Genomic DNA, 14,912 nt, shown 5'->3' with positions numbered 1-14,912 from the left:
AAGAAAAGAAGGAAATGAATTGAAATTACCACAAAACACAAATCTCCATTGTAGATGCAATGGAATCAAGTGGATGTGAGGGATGTGAGCAAGCTATGGCCAATCCTTCCCTGTGTCTCTCTTGAAAGGGAAGGAATTATTCAAGCACAAAGGTACTAACTCAAAAAAGTCAAAGACACGGAAATAGAAGGGAATAGAAGAAAGGAGTGAGAAAACATAGAAATGGCACCTTTGAATACAGTTACAGCTAGGTCTAGAAGATGAAGCAGGAAGAGCCAAGATTACAGAGTAGAATACAAATCTGGAGCCACACCCTGAATCTCTGACTCTGAAGGAAAATTTTAATATATATATATATATGTAAAACAAAAAATTGAAAAACACGCTCAGAAATCTAGCTCAGGACAAGCTGGAATAAAATTGATGACAACATTAGCACTTGACATAATAAGACTTGATTAAACTTATAGTACATACAGCTTTTTGAGATAGGGAAGGCACTTGACTGCATAATCTTTGAAGATATCAAAAGCCATCTCATTGATAGTGTTATAAAGTGCTAAGAAGCACAATGTCATGTAGTCCGGGAGATTATTAATAGCATTTACATCCCATATGATATAAAAGTATGCATATAATTATAATTAAATTTTGCCACATTAAGTTATTGTTAGAAATATTTGCTAAATAATATAATGAAGCAACCTCTCAATAGCATCCGTGAAGAGCTCCAGTTCATCTAAAGTACCATAGACATCGTAAACATCATCAAGAATAGTGATTAAATCTGCCACCTTAGTAAGTTCTTTACGACAATAAGAGAATTTTGGATGCGAGACTATTCCCAATGACTAAAAGAAGGATTCCGTTAACCTATCCCGGAAAAAGCTAAGCTTGCTAGCCAGCCCCATGTCCCTCCACCACCTATAAATGTGTAACATTGAGTTGGTTCATCCATGTAACATTCTAGTAAATTATTTTCTTTAAATATTTAACTTACATGTTGAAGTTAACAAATCTAACCTTGTCATTTGTTGAAGCTCTTGTTGATATAATGACTGAACCATGTTGAGGTCAAGCTTGGCAATATAGCGTCATGCCTCTACTCTGTAAGGACTATGGTGGTACGGAAGACCCTCCAACACATTCCTAGTGCTTTCTTTGACTTTATTCTCTGTCTCATCTTTTGATATTATGTTCTTCAAATTTGTTGGCATGTTGCTGAAAATATCTTTGCCTTCTCACATAAATTTTCTCCCTCAAAGCTAAGGTGTGATGCCTTGTACAAACTTAACATTCCTTGCACATCATTGCCAATTTCAAGCTTAAAGTTTTTCTCATCATCTGTGAAACCTTCAAATACATTTGCACCTCACAAAATCAGTGAAATTACTTAAATAACCTTGGATGATGGAGGTTACTTATTTCTAAAGAGTTGTGATCATGATGTGTTTAGTTTTATAGACCTTGAGAGACGTAAAAAGCATGTTGTCTAAGAATTCTGAAGAGGAGAGCAGTAGCATGTAGAGTTTTGTGTGTGTGAACATTACAGGAAACACGGAAGATAGCGGCGACAAATTGCTTGCGGTTTCTTTATCTGCTACAATTTGCTAAGATAGCTGCGATTGATATCTGATCTATTCAATGTGACACATGATCAACTTGGATTAGCGTCGATTCCATGAAGTCCCGCCACTAACCCTAATCCAATTTCCCCCAAATCAGTTCAGATTACCCAAAATATATAGCAGGAAACCCGTGAAAAGGAGAGTCGTAGGGGCGAACCCCTGTTCTCTGCCGACCCAACCTCCTCTCACCGCCGTGATCATTCCCCTCTACTCTACATGTATAACAAGCCCGTGCTACGGAAGCCCCTCCTCTCCCCATGATGTGGGCGCTAAAGCGCAACCTGAAGGTGAACATGCCCGTGCTACGCAAGAATCTGAAGCACTCCATGTTGTAATAGAACAATAAGGATCAGATCCAGGCACTTAACCCGTTGTTTGACGTGGTTTGGGTGATGGACATGATTTACATCGAGGAGTCGATGCAGCACTTGATTTCTCCATGGAAGCTTTGGTGTCTGAAGACGGTGTCGTGTTGCTCGGGTAGCAGGTGAGGTCTCCGGAGGCGCACAAGAAGTTCTGGGAGATGTGCGATGAGGTTTGGATATCGAGAAGATCCCTTGTCACCACCTGCATCCTGAATATGCATACGAGGAGACTGATGGTTTTCTCTTGTGGAAGAAGAAGAAGCAGTGATTTCGGTAAGCTTTCTAAATGAATTTTTAGAAATGCTTGAACTTGTTCACTCCTATGTCCTCCAAATCCAATTTACTAGTTGAATTTTACAATCAATTTGAAAATTGGAGCGAAGGCTTTGCCTTTTTCAACACCTTAATCTAGGATAGAATGAATGCTTATATATGACTGCATAATCATAAGTTGTTTGAAGATTCATTAGTTCTAAAATTTTCTATAGTTTATTTCATGCCATTGGATTTGCTTAGCTTATCATAGATGTGGCCTCTTCAATTTAATTTCTCCTGTTTATGTTTTTCTGTCTTTTAGGCTTGGATTATGCTGACCCAAAAGGGAAAGAAATTTTTTTGGAAAAGTTTTTTTTGCTGTTGGATTAACAGCATTATGCATTATATATCTTCTTGGTTCAGATTGTGCTTTCAGGTTATTTTGATTTAGATTTGGCTCAGGGTATTCAGGTGATAAGAGGCTATTTTTTTATGAGTTCAAGCCTCTAGAAGCCTTGAATCCCATCTCTTTAAAAGAAAGTTTATATATTATTGGTGGTTATTAATATTGTTTCAAATTAAAGCGTTGTTTCTGCTCACCTCTATCTATATATGGCAATTATATGACAATTTGTTTGACTTTGGAATTCTAGTAAACATGAAATATTTGAAGAGGAATTGTTATGGTTTTGGTTGACAATAATGATGTGAGCACTACATAAGCTTGCTAATTATTATGCTTGTAATATCGTACTTAGTATTTGGGCAGGTTGGGCTTCTCGAGCATATTTTTCTAGCAATGGATCTATTGCAATTGAAATTGCACTCAAGATGGCCTTCCTTAAATTTTCTGTTGATCATGTGGACCTGTTTGTAATGATCTTGAGGATACCACTAATGAGAGATCTTCGACTCAGCTGATGGTAGGTATCTGCTGTCTTTTAATTAATCTATTGTAGTTTTTGCATAATTATGTTGAGTTGATGGTTCGTTGCTCTCTAATGGTTTCTCTTTTAATATGTTTAGTTTCTGGTTCTCTTTCTCCTTGCCTTTTCACTTTATTTATTTGGTTTTCATTCGCATATTGTGACTGCTTTGCTATTTGATATAACAACGTTCAATGAGTTTTAGTCACTCTTAATTGAATTGTTTCAAATTCTCAAGCACTCCAGGTGTTTGATGAAATGATTATTTGTTTTTCTTCTCACTAAATGCAATAATTGATGTTGATTTAAGAATAAATTATTAATTTGTAAGGAAGGACCAAAATATGGATGAGGATGATGACAATGATTCCTCAAATATGGCGGTTCTACCTTTTTAGATCTTGGAATTAGCTTATTTTTATGAGCTTCGGATTTTAACTTATTTTGCTTAGTAACTAAGAGCTTAATAACCATGCTGCTTCAAGAAAGAGATATTTGATTAAATTAGCAGTTGTTGAATTTTCTATTCAACAAGTCAAGTTATTGATTAATAATAAATTTGTTAACAGGTGATTTTTGTTGCAATTGAAGGGAACATAAGTGTAAGTGTAGTAGTAGTCATAGGACAATTTTGCTGGTGCAGCAGAGATTTGTTCACATAAAGGAGTTGTAAAAGTTGCTGGTGTAAGAATCTCATTTTTCTTATCATCTTTAAGTATTCTTTTTAAGTTTTTTCTTTTTTAGAATACTTTTTCTCTTTTTATGATTTTTTAAAAAGTAATGCTATTTGAAGCGAACTTGAATATAAAAAACTTCATTTTCGATGTAGGCTTTGATCTTTAATAGCCACTTATCAATCCAGCATCATTGATGCCATTTTGCATCTAAATGCACTTTTGGTAATTCAATTATCTATTAATGCATTTTTGTTTTGAATTTATTAGATACTATTTTAGTTTTGATTATCATATAGTTTGGTGTTTTTGAAATTATTAGATACTATTTTAGTATATTTGGCTTACTTATTTCTTTTTTGTTTTTCTTTTTTCCTTGCAAAAAGGAACGAGAGCTGCAATGGAATCATGACCTTAGCTCTTTGATATCAAGAAGAACTTAATAAGAAGGTAAGAAAATAGAGATTAATAAATTCTGCAGAATATTTGATCAGTGATTGAGAACTGTGATTGTTTATATTGTTGTGTGTACAAGCTTATTCACCACTTCACATATGAATTAACACTATTTTTTGCATGCAGCTAAGAGCCAATATATGTTGACTTTCTTCAAATACAATACATGCACCTAAGAATCATCCAACACTATTTATTATACTCGTCACTGAAAATTGAATATATATTGTTTCAGAATTTAATAAAATTATCAAGTATTAGTAATTTAGGCATTTTATAGTAACTTATTTCACTTGGAAGATTTTTGTTTTAGGCTTGAAGACTAGTCTAATTGCATAACTTAATATTGTCATGTTTATTTTTTTGAACTTTGGAATTGGCTATTGTGATGTGGACTTCTGTAGACTTTGCTTTTGTTAACAACTTTAAGATATACTATGCCAAGCAATAAAAGTATTAACCAATGTCTTTGTAGATGATTGTTGTAGGTTCTGATAGAAGGCTATACCTCTTATATATTACTGCATAAGTGTCTAGTAGCAGCACTTGGGAATTGAATGCTTTGTACATATATGTTCTATATCTTGTGTTGGCAGTTTGGTTTCTGCGCATCCTCTTGTTAGTTCATGATATTTGGTTTTTATTCTCTCATTTTCAGGTTAGACTGAAAGTGAGTAGATCAATTAAATGGATACGGACTGCTAGTATACGCACCCGAAAACTTGCTAGAGACATGTTGCTATTTTAGAAGTGAATAGGCAAGGAGATGGTATTTTTTCTAATTCCTTGCCAAATTTTGTTGATGCTATTATGCTGGTTATTGAACTCTGAATGATGCTATATTTCAAGAAGCAATCTTCATATGTGATTATGGTGAAGTTTAGAATAATATGATAGTTACCAAATGGCTACCTCTTAGGCTCCATCTTTATTCTTGAAAACTGAAAACAAGTTTCATACATGATGGTAGTTGATATTTGGTAGAAGCTTTTCTTGGCTTGCTTATTGTCCACATACCTGCTGTTTTATATTTTCCTGTATCAATTGGGTTGTTGAAATGGTATTGCACCTTTTTTTTACATGTATTTGTAATTAATTAATCTAGGTGGCATTTTGAATCATTAGTTTTTGAGATTCAATTGAGAAGAATTGAGATTTGTTTAATAGATATCACACTAGTATTTTGGTTATGGTTGGAAAGGGGTGGTGTTTGCATGTAGATCAGATAATCTACATGCTCTTTGAATTGAATGTGCATATGGTCTCGCAAATGTAAATCTAAGTTGTAAATTTGACTCGAATGTGGTGCAATTACTAATTTTAAAATTTCACTCCTTGCAGGCAGAAGTACAGAGACAAAAGGAGAAAGAAGCCGCTGAAGCTTTGAGGCGTGAACAGGAGGAAGATCATGAAGAGGCTGAGTTGAAGAAGGAAGCTCTGAAGGCTGCTTAAGAAGCTGTTTTCAAATAGAGAAGATTGACAAGTACTTTTGACACTAACTGCTTGAGGCTGCGCCAGCGCTAGGTTGATGAAGCTGATTTACTCCAACCAGAAGTTGCTGGATATCGATTTACAAACCCCTTAGATTTCCCGTCCTCTCTCTCTCTCTCTCTCTCTCTCTCTCTCTCATGTGAATTCATGTAACTCTTGCGTACTACACATAAATGCACTGCATTCTTGTTTTTTGTTTACAAATGCAAATAGAGTGTATATAGATTCACTTATAGGTGGACCAATATGCTGTTACAAATGCAAATAGAGTACATAATTAATTCCTTCCGTTATTCAGTTTTTTTATAAGCCCAGGTATGAAATTGAGATGGTTCAAAACTGTCTCATTTTTTTAAAAAAATCCTACATAGATTTGTGGCGATTTTAAACTGTTGCAATTTTTTTCAAATCCGCTGACAGAATAACGGCGGTTTTGCAACCACCACAAAATCAATTATCTGATTAGCTGCGGTTTTCCAAAATCACCGCAAAATCAAATCTCCACCCCCTAATAGGCAACGCTTGTGGAACTGCTGGAATTTTTTTTCGCGACGGTTAAAAACCACCGCAAATCCCTAAAAGAACCGCCGCTATTCGGTGTGTCTTTGTAGTCGGTGCATATATTGTGAAGAATGAATGCGGGAAAGAGCAGAGTTGATGTGGTTTTGGAACTTGTAAGAGAGGCCCAACCGGTGGAGATCGTCAATGAGTTCAAGCAAGTTTAGTGGCTCCAAGTCTGAACTATTCATCATCATGAATCGCACCTTCTCTTCTAACTTTCTTGCTCTCTCTTCAACTCTATCAACCTGCAAATAAGGATAAGGTTCCCTTATCAACTTTATCAACCTGCAGGGAACCTTATCTGTGATGCAGAAAAAGGATACAAAACAACATGTGCATAAACAACTTTATCAACCTGCAGGGAACCTTATCTGTGATGCAAAAAAAGGATACAAAACAACATGTGCATAAACCTATAATAAAATATAGAACCATCAAGACATCAATAAAGTACATGTTTATGTTGTTCAGCTTGCAACCTACCAACTGTGCTTATAAACCCTTCAACTGCAGACTCAGCTCTCTCATTTCCAGCTTCACCTATCACCATCACCTACATAATTCAAGAAGAAAATTAACCATTTCATTATGGCATCAAGGCACAAAAACATCAAAGGAATCAAGAGAAGATACAACAAATAAGGCATTCAAAGAAATCTGGTTGAAATATTTCATCGAACATGTTGAGTGCAAGTAAAATTAAAATGATATAAGAGAATTCAAAGAAACAATCGCACTCATCATCATCCATTCACATAATCAAATAGCAATCATCACTTTCAAACACAGTTACAATCATGAATATCTAGCTATCCTAATCCTTTACCTTTTATTATTGATCAAAAACACAGAATTTTGCTCCTACTTCTCCCCTGAATTTGAATCCTAACAATTACAACAAACCAGAATTTTGGTCACATCCTTAAGGCCATTCGGCCAATTCAAACACGAGCAAGGGAAGAACACTCACTCTTCTTTGCTTGTGGTGGTGTCTGTGCTAACAAAATTTGAATAATTTGTATGAATAGAGCTAGGAAAAGGTTTAGAAATTTTGAATTGGAGGATAAAGGGAAGGAGATGAAGCTGCTCGACCATCTCTAGAAGAGAAGTTTGAAGAAATAGCTTGGTGGATAGGGTGCAGTTCCTTTTTTTTTGAATAGAATAGATTAGGGTTCATACTCGTAAAAGAGGGGAAGAGAAGGACGACGAGGGGGCCGGTGAACGGTGAACGGCGACGGCGAACGGCGAACGCGAACTGCAGTGTGGTGATGAAGGCTACGGTGTGGTAATACTTTCTCATGTCCTCTTCTCATATCAAAGGAGCGTGAATAGGGTGAAAGAAATAGGAAGTAAATGAAAAAGTGTCAGAGATATAGACTCACTAGTGACCGTGAAAAATTTGATACAAAAGTGTCACAGTATTACTAAATAGAGACACTTATTTCAAATGTCGTAAAATAAGTGTAGCTATATATTCAATTTGTTGTAGTGTCGATAGATGGTTAGAATTAAATCTAATCAACTATCTAAGATTGATCATTTAGAATATTCACTACAAATATCTATTTTACAACATTTTTCTAAATATTTTTAGATTATTTTATATTACTATTCATACTTTTATATATATTCAGACTCTTCTAAAATACTTTAAGACCTTTTAGAGTTTTTTAAAATTTTTTAAGGTCTTTTAAAACCTTTTACAACATTCTAAAACGTGCAAAAATTATTTAAAACATTCTCAAACACTCTAAAAAACTATATAAATACCATAAAATCTAACATTCTAAAATTAGCTTTGATACGATGGATCCAATGTCTTTTATCATCACTAAACAAACTCATTACTTGACTTGATGTGGATAAGTTCAATAGATTTTGTTTGGATCACGATTTGTGAGGCTTACTTCTCTCTTTTCTCTCTTCCCGCTAATTGATGAATATTATTTGGTAATAAAAATATTTTATAAATTATATTAAATATATATTAAAATTAATTATTAAAATCAATCACTAATATAAAATACATATTAAAATATAAAATATATATTAAAATAAATTAAAATAATATATTTAAATATAAATACATAATAATTAATTTTAATATCCAAATAATATTTTTGTAATTACAATGTTATCAGCCTTCATTACCCTTTAGTTTCCCCTGCCACTGTCATCGCATGCCAATTCAATATGGATTATTAATAATCATTAAAAAATTGAGGCAAACAATTGTTTGACATTCTATTAAATAATTGTTGTGATAAGGATATGGATGACCATTGACCACATATGACTTGGATGACTTAACTTTTCTATAGTGAAGTGCTATATTATCAAGGTAATTACATTTAATGAAAGATGAAAAAGAGGACTCTTGTACATGTATAAATAGGAAGTTAAGCCTCCGTTGATGAGACACACAAAAGCAATAAACAATTCTCTCTCTCTTTATGTTGCAATACTTCTTTCTCTTTCTTTATATTTCTTTATTTTATATTTGTTACATCTTCTTTATTTATCTATTTAGTTATTTTATAACACGTTATCAGCACGAAACTCTAACGAAATTTTAGGAAGACTCCAGGTAACAAATTTTCATTATGTTGAAGCTCTTTCATCTTGAATTCAATGTTCTTAATATATCTGAAAATAATTATTTATTATGGATACTAGATGTTAAAATCCATCTTGATTCAATGGATCTTGGAGATACCATTAAGGCTGAAAATAATCCCAGAAGGATAAAGTCAAAGCTATGATTTTCCTTCGTCGTCATCTTGAAGTATGATTGAAAAATGAATATCATACATTAAAAGATCTTGCAGATCTGTGGAAAGACCTTGAAGAAAGGTACAATCATCGAAAGACGGTGATACTTCCTCAAGCCCGATATGTTAGAGAAAGTTTTCTCGACCTTCCATATCTCGAATGTGCTCCTGCAGTAGCAGTATCGAGAAACGAAATTTAAAAATATTCTGAGTTAATTTCTTGCTTTTTTGTTGTTGAACGCAACAATGAGTTACTCTTAAGAAATCATGAAGCGCGCCCAATTGGCGCTGCCCCATTTCCTGAAGCAAATGCGGCAAATTATAACCCTAGAAGAGGTAAATGGCAAGATTTTAATAACAAGAAAAATTATGGAAGGAAAATGAATTATGTTCACAAGAGAGGATCTCACCAGAAGTGGGATAAAGAAAGAACCAATGGGCAAAGTAAATCAGTTGAGGATAAATATTTTCGTTGTGGTGGAAAGTGCCATTGGTCACGTACCTGTCGTACCCCAAGGCACCTAGTTGATCTTTATCAAGCATCCTTGAAAAGGGATGACAAAAGAAAGGAAACAAATTTTGTTTCAAATGATGAAAATTCCACCACTTATCTTATTATGATGTATCTAATTTTTTTAAGGATTCTAAAGAAAATTTTGGCTACTTGATCAACGATGGAATAGTTTGATATATGTATATGTTTCTTAAGTATTCATGTGATTAATTTTACTGTGCATGTACTTCTACTCATTTTATTATTATTATCATTTTTTTTTTGAAGAAAAATGGCAAGGAGATATTCTGAAGATATTTGCCTTGCGGATAGTGCAAGTTCGCACACTATTCTTAAAAGTGATATATATTTTACCCATCTTGTGCCAAAAGTAGAATATGTTAATACTATTATTGGCTCAGGCAATGTGATAGAAGGCTCCGGAAGAGCTATAATTTTGTTTCCTGGAGGAACAAAATTTATAATAAATAATGCACTATTGTCTACCAAGTCTCGAAGAAACTTGTTGAGCTTTAAAGATATTCGTCGAAATGGATATCATATTGAGACTATGAATGAGGGAAATCATGAGTACTTATGTATCACAACTCATGATTCAAATAAGAAAGTTATATTAGAAAAGTTGCCCTCACTTTCATCTTGGTTGTATTATACCAAGATTAGTGCAATTGAATCACATGCCATTGTAAACCAGAAGTTTACTAGCCCAAATGAATTCATAACTTGGCACGACCGATTGGGTCATCCGGGAACAACCATGATGAGGAGAATTATTGAAAACTCCCATAGACATTCACTAAAGAACCAGAAGATTCTTAAAACTAGTGAATTTTGTTGTGCTGCATGTTCTCAAGGGAAGTTAATTTTAAGACCATCACCAGTAAAGATTGGATTTGAGTCCCCTGAATTTCTAGAAAGGATTCAAGGTGATATATGTGGACCTATTCATCCACCATGTGGATCTTTTAGATATTTTATGATCTTGATAGATGCATCTTCGAGATGGTCACATGTGTGCTTATTATCTTCTCGCAACCTGGCGTTTGCGAGATTACTGGCTCAAATCATTCGGTTAAAAGTATAATTTCCAGAAAATCCAATCAAAGCAATTCATCTTGATAATGCTGGTGAATTTACTTCCTAAGCTTTTGATGCTTATTGTATGGCTAATGGAATAAGTGTTGAACATCCAGTAGCTTATGTTCACACACAAAATGGGTTAGCAGAATCACTTATTAAGCACCTCCAATTGATTGCTAGACCCTTACTTATGAGAACAAATCTCCCAACTTCGGTTTGGGGGCATGCTATTTTACATGCCGCAGCACTTATTCGTTTGAGGCCAACGAGTTATCATAAGTTCTCTCCTATGCAATTAACTTTTGGCCAGCAGCCAAATGTTTCCCATTTAAGAATATTTGGGTGTGCGATATATGTTCCCATTGTACCACCTAATCGCACCAAAATGGGATCCCAAAGAAAATTGGGGATATATGTTGGATATGATTCTCCCTCTATAGTAAGGTATCTTGAGATACAAACGGGAGATGTATTTAAAGCCCGGTTTGCAGATTGTCATTTTGATGAATTAAAATTTCCAACATTAGGGGGAGAGAACAAGTTTCCTGAAAAGGAACTTAATTGGAATGCATCATCGTTGATGCATTTAGATCCTCGATCAGGACAATGTGAACTTGAAGTTCAAAAGATTATACATTTGCAAAGAATAGCAAATGAATTGCATGATGCATTTTCTGATACAAAGAGGATAACGAAATCTTATATACCAGCGAAAATGCCCCAATTCGAATTGATATCCCAGTAGGACAAGTAGCCACTGAAGCAACTTCACGCCAGAAGCGTGGCAGGGCAGAAAATGCCCCAATTCAAATTGATGTCCCAGTAGGACAAATAGCCACTGAAGCAAATACACGCCAGAAGCGTGGCAGGCCTGTCGGTTCCAAAGATAAAAATCCTCGAAAGAGAAAAGAGGTAAATAATATTCCTGTTGAAAAAGACATAGTAGAGACACCTGCAGTTGTCAAAAATTCTGATATAGTTTTAATGCCAGAAGACGTTCAGGTACCTGAAAATTGTGAAAATGACGAGATCTCGATAAATTATGTCTTTACAGGAGAGAAATGGGACCGAAATAAGACAATTGTCAATGAAATATTTGCATATAATATGGCATTGAATATCATGTATGAAAGTAAGGATCTTGAGCCAAGATCAGTCGAAGAATGTCGACAAAGGAATGATTGGCCAAAATGGAAAGAAGACATGAAGGCTGAGTTAGACTCACTTGTAAAACGTGAAGTCTTTGGACCTGTAGTCCGTACACCTGAAGATGTAAAACATGTTGGATACCGATGGATATTTGTGAGAAAACAAAATGAGAAAAATGAAGTTGTGCGCTACAAAGCCCGATTTGTCGCACAAGGTTTTTCACAAAGGCCAGGTATAGATTATGAAGAAACGTATTCTCCTGTAGTGGATGCGATAACATTGCATTATTTGGTCAGTTTATCTGCATATCATAAACTGCATATGCATTTAATGGATGTGGTAACAGCTTATTTGTACGGCTCATTAGATCGGGATATCTATATGAAAGTCCCTGTCTAAAGATATCTAAACCATCCAGTGAATATTCGCAAGGGTTATACTCAGTTAAATTGCAAAGATCTTTATATGGTCTAAAGCAATCTGGACGAATGTGGTTTAATCGTCTTACTGAGTATCTGGCCAAAAACGGATTCAAGAATGATGATATATGTCCATGTGTTTTCATAAAGAAAACCGCATCTGGATTCATTATAATTGCTGTGTATGTTGATGATTTAAATATCATTGGGACTCCTGAAGAGATTCCAACAATTATAAAAACTCTGAAAGAAGACTTTGAGATGAAAGATCTTGGAAGGACTAAATTTTGTCTCAGCCTGCAGATCGAGCATACAAAAAATGGGATCTTTATTCATCAAGCGACATACACAGAGAAGATCTTGAAAAGATTTTATATGGATAAGTCACATCCTTTGAGTACCCAATGATCGTAAGTTCTTTGGATATGGAAAAGGATCAATTCCGTCCTAAAGAAGAGAATGAAGATATCCTTGGTCCTGAAGTACCATATCTTAGTGCCATTGGAGCACTAATGTATCTTGCCAATAATACGCGACCTGACATATCATTCGCGGTGAATTTACTAGCAAGATATAGTTCCTCTATAACCAGAAGACATTGGAGTGGAATCAAATAGATCTTTCGATATCTTCATGGAACGGTTGATATGGGATTATTTTATCCTTATGAATCTAAGTCACAACTAGTTGGTTATGCAGATGCCGGATACTTGTCTGATTCACATAAAGGAAGATCTCAAACAGGATACCTATTTACATATGGTGGTACAGCTATATCATGGAGGTCCACGAAACAGACAATAGCAGCAACCTCCTCTAATAATGCTGAAATACTAGCAATTGATGAAGCTAGTCGCGAGTATTTTTGGCTGAGGAGCCTGATTCAATATATTTTGTCATCATGTGGATTGATTGAACATAAGATAGCTCCAACTGTCCTGTTTGAAGATAATACAGCATGCATTGCTCAACTTAAAGGTGGATACATCAAAGGCGATAGAACAAAGCATATTTCTCCCAAATTCTTCTTCACTCATGATCTTCAAAATCAAGGGACAATTGATGTCCAACAGATCCGCTCAAGTGACAATCTGACAGATTTATTCACAAAGTCACTCCTAAAATCCTCCTTTGAAAGATTGGTACATGAGATTAGGATGCGCCGATTTCGAGACATTAAATGATGTCGGCAAGAGGGGGAGACTGTACTCTTTTTCCCTTGGTCAGGTTTTTTTTCCCATTGGGTTTTTCTTGACAAGATTTTTAATGAGGCAGTCCCTGTCACTAAAGGATATTGTACTCTTTTTCCTTCACTAAGGTTTTTTCCCATTGAGTTTTTCATTAGTAAGGTTTTAACGAGGAATAATCCTGAATGGTCATCCAAAGGAGAGTATTGTGATAAGGATATGGATGACCATTGACCACGTATGACTTGGATGGCTTAACTTTCTTATAGTGAAGTGCCATATTACCAAGGTAATTACATTTAATGAAAGATAAAAAAGAGGACTCTTATACATGTATAAATAGGAGGTTAAGTCTTTCTTGATGAGACACACAAAAATAATAAACAATTCTCTCTTTATGTTGCAATACTTCTTTCTCTTTTTTTATATTTTTTTATTTTATATTTGTTATCTCTTCTTTATTTATCTATTTAGTTATTTTATAACAATAATGACGGAAAAGGAATCAGGCCAACCATTGTTGACCAATGACCATATATACTATATATACATAAGGTGAAGTCAATATCCCATATCCACAAACCCACTATTCATGTGACTTTTGTCGTTTTGATCCTGAATTCGTTTTTATATTATTACCGGGATAAATTGATATTACTTAATTGCAAATTTATATTATTAACTTCTAAATTCCGATACTATTATATTTTTGAGTTCCTATTAATTGTCACTTTAAATCTTTTTGATACATTAAAAAAGTAAATACAGTAAACAAAAAATTATGTTTGGATATATAAATGGTTTATTAATGTACAAAAAAGAAAGTACAAGAATTATATCTGGAGAAGAAATGAGTCAACGGATGTTATGCAGCACAAAATTAAAGTGACGAAACATAGAAGAAGAAAGAGTCATGTTTCCTCTTTATATATATATATAAAGAAATTGTAAGTTTGTAGTAGGTGGTTAAAATTAGCTAAATTTATTGTATCAATTCATTTATTTGTTTAAATAGGTAAATTTTGTTTTTAAAATTAAACTTGTTAAATTTTGAGTTAAACAGGGTGAACTCAACTAATTTGAAAAAAATAACAAATTAAACGAAATAGTTTGCAGACTAAATACGCAGATTGTTTATTTTTTTATATTTTTTTAAAAGTAATATTTTTAGCCAATATTTCATCCTATCTAATCCAAAATTCTAACTTATCAACTAAAAAATATTGTGCATTTAAGGCTTTTTATCTAAAAGTAATATATTTTACCCAAAAAAATTTTTAAGAATAAAATAAAAGAATAAATAGACTGGTTCATTTAACTTATCAAACTAACTAAGAATGGCAAAGGGGCTAATTTATCCTATTTTGGCTAGTGAGGCGGTCCCAAATTTCTATCACGCCCTATTTAATAGTGGATTGGTGGGATAAGCATGTTAA

General features: G+C 34.1%; 1 long non-coding RNA gene and 1 pseudogene across 2 annotated transcripts; both read right to left on the bottom strand.

Moving 5' to 3' along the window:
• Window positions 1–515: 515 nt before the first annotated feature.
• LOC140175165 (isoprene synthase, chloroplastic-like) lies at window positions 516–2,201 on the bottom strand (annotated as a pseudogene).
• A 3,917-nt stretch (window positions 2,202–6,118) lies between these two features.
• On the bottom strand, window positions 6,119–7,883 carry LOC140175340 (uncharacterized). 2 transcript variants are annotated; one of them, XR_011865924.1, is made up of 4 exons: window positions 7,327–7,883; window positions 7,183–7,241; window positions 6,840–6,909; window positions 6,119–6,727 (listed from the first exon to the last, which is right to left on the bottom strand). It is a non-coding gene; the product is annotated as an uncharacterized lncRNA (long non-coding RNA). The 2 variants fall into 2 exon arrangements; XR_011865925.1 differs by having other exon boundaries at window positions 6,119–6,657; window positions 7,327–7,801.
• Window positions 7,884–14,912: the final 7,029 nt, after the last annotated feature.

The sequence above is a fragment of the Arachis hypogaea genome, chromosome 9 (assembly GCF_003086295.3).
Source record: "Arachis hypogaea cultivar Tifrunner chromosome 9, arahy.Tifrunner.gnm2.J5K5, whole genome shotgun sequence".
Taxonomy (NCBI): Eukaryota; Viridiplantae; Streptophyta; class Magnoliopsida; order Fabales; family Fabaceae; genus Arachis; species Arachis hypogaea.
The sequence above is the reverse complement of the archived record's forward strand: the minus strand, read 5'-3'. Positions and strand labels throughout refer to the sequence as shown.